The sequence below is a fragment of the Alosa sapidissima genome, chromosome 17 (assembly GCF_018492685.1).
Source record: "Alosa sapidissima isolate fAloSap1 chromosome 17, fAloSap1.pri, whole genome shotgun sequence".
Classification (NCBI taxonomy): domain Eukaryota; kingdom Metazoa; phylum Chordata; class Actinopteri; order Clupeiformes; family Clupeidae; genus Alosa; species Alosa sapidissima.
The window spans coordinates 27,225,804-27,228,303 of NC_055973.1; the positions used below are offsets into that span (position 1 = coordinate 27,225,804).

Here is a 2,500-nt window from a genome sequence, read left to right on the forward strand (position 1 = left end):
ATCTTAATCCATCACCACAGAGAACGGACAAGCAGGGAACAACCACCGTCAGTAAAGTAATGGACATACACCGCACTGACAGATAATTAAGACACACACAGACAGGCAACCAAGAGGGAGCACTTGCAAATTGGCAGAACCGATGTGGTGAAAGTAAACAGGATGCTAATTACCTTGACAGCAATTGAAGCTGTAGACCGAAAGGAGAGAGAGAGAGAGAGAGAGAGAAGCAGAGAGAGAGAGAGGCAGAGAGAAAGAAAGCAGCAGTACTCACCGGGAGTGTGAGTGAGCGTGCGTGAGAGAGAGCGTGTGTCCGAGGAGTTGTCCGGCGGGCAAGTCAAGTCGTCGCGGGGGAAGCTTCCACTCTCTCTGTGGCTCACAGTGTGCAGTCCAGCATGGCTGAGAGTGAGAGCGCAGGTAGGGCAGAGAGTTGAGCTGAGGCTACTGCTGACTGGCAGACTGCCCTCTCCCTCTCTCTTTCTTTCTCTCCTCCTCCTCCTCTCTTTTTCTTTCTCTCTATCTCCTCCTCCTGAGCCCTGTCTGCACTTTGTTTCCCTATCAGTCACTCTCTAATGTACAAAATGACTCTGTCTCTTTTTCTTTGTGAGTCTGTCTTTCTTCTCTCAGTCAGTCTCTCTGTCTCTTCCTCCCTATCACACACTCTCTTTCACTCTATCCCTCCCTCCCTCCCTCCCTCTGCTCTCTCTCTCTCGCACTCCAAAGATCATCCCATCAACTCCTCCTGAGCCTGTCAGGGAGGAGAAGCCCAACCATGTGTGAACCTGCACAACACTGGCAAACAATACCCTTCTCATGCACACACACACACACACACACACACACACACACACACACACACACACACACACACACACACACACACACACACACACACACACACACACACACACACACACACACACACACACACACACACACACAAGCATGTACACACACCCATTATGCTTTCAAACACACACACACACACACACACACACACACACACACACACACACAAGCATGTACACACACCCATTATGCTTTCAAACACACACACACACACACACACACACACACACACACACACACACACACAAAAGCATGCATGTACACACATTGACATAATTATGCTTTCAAACACACACTCACACCCTGACACACAGACACCAATTATAGGCACATTCAGACATGCACGGATTACTGCACGTGCAGACCCACACCACACAATAACACACACCCTCACAATCCTCCCTTTGATCAGCTGTCCCCTCTCTGATGGACATGCACAGGCACTAGCACTGAAGCACAATTAGCAAATTACCCCTTGCCAAAATTAGCTTCAAAGGACTGGGCCAGCAGCACAGAGCCAGCCCATAACTCCAGCCTGGGTCCTCCTAATGAAGTGGCACAGTGGGACTGTCGGACAGGTCTGAGAACACTGTTACACTATGTCATGTGGGAATGCACGCACATATACTGTATATATTTCAACAGGTAGCGGATAATAAAATGTATAAAACTAAAAAAAAGTGTACCTGACCTGACGAAGACCAGAGTGATCGAAATGGTGTATGATTAAATCACTTTTGGAAGCAAAGTAGATATTATGTGGATATTGTCCTTTTCCTTTAACAGTTACAGTATAACCACGGACGTCCCAGTTTGCTGGACTGTGGCTATCATCATGACCCAACTCCATTACAAGCCTGTGTTATCGGCTGTTGGTCACTGTCAAAAACAGACACTGAGCTCTGTCAAGGATTTGATCTGTTTTGTTCTCCCTCCTTAGGGCACCCTACTTCAACTCTGCACATCGTTCAAAATGTGCAACACACAGAGATTGACAGAAGGGAAACATATACATACATGTATTGTAAGTTGCTCTGGGCAAACCGATCAGCAAACGTGGCGGACAGCTGGCTGAAGTCTAAGGTGTGATATTTTGTCTTCCTTTTTTATCATTTTGTTTTTATAGCAGGCTGTTATACACAGAGACTTGTCTGAACATCTCTGTTGATGTCTCAACCTATTATATCATGAAAACCCTCACAAAGCCAGGTCGAGTGCTTTGCCTTGCCTCAAAGTACAAACCTATCAGAACATGAGTGAACAGGCTTTGCAAAAACATGCTTAGAAAATCAGCCTGGTAACATGTGTGGTTTGTAGTGTGTGAAACAGGCTTGTGGTGTGTGTGGGTGGTTTATGGATTATGCGGCATGGCTCTCTGTAGTGTGCATGTGAGGCTGAGAGGTTTTGTGGTGAGGACCCAGTGGTACGGGGGTGTATGGCATGGTGTGCCATGTGTGTGTTTGATCAATGCAACCTGTACAATGCACTGTTACGTAATTGGATGTGAAGAGTGGCCACTGTTTGTAGCTGTTCTCTCTCTCTGTCTGTCTGTCTGTGTATATGAGACATTGAGGGAAAGACGACTGTATGATTGTGTCGAATGTGTCTGTTTTGTGTGCATGCATGTGTGTGTGTGTGTTTGTGTTTGTGT

General features: G+C 46.8%; 1 protein-coding gene across 2 annotated transcripts in view; it reads right to left on the bottom strand.

The window, feature by feature from the left end:
- palmdb (palmdelphin b) overlaps positions 1-2,500 on the bottom strand; it is a 33,363-nt gene that overhangs the window by 25,125 nt on the left and 5,738 nt on the right. The window contains exon 1 of one of the 2 annotated variants that reach the window (XM_042067065.1): positions 275-655. The exons of the other annotated variant lie outside the window; for it this stretch is intronic. The gene's annotated coding sequence lies outside the window, so the exon portion shown is untranslated. Of the gene's footprint in view, positions 1-274; positions 656-2,500 lie in introns of those variants that run through there. 2 annotated transcript variants of the gene reach the window in all.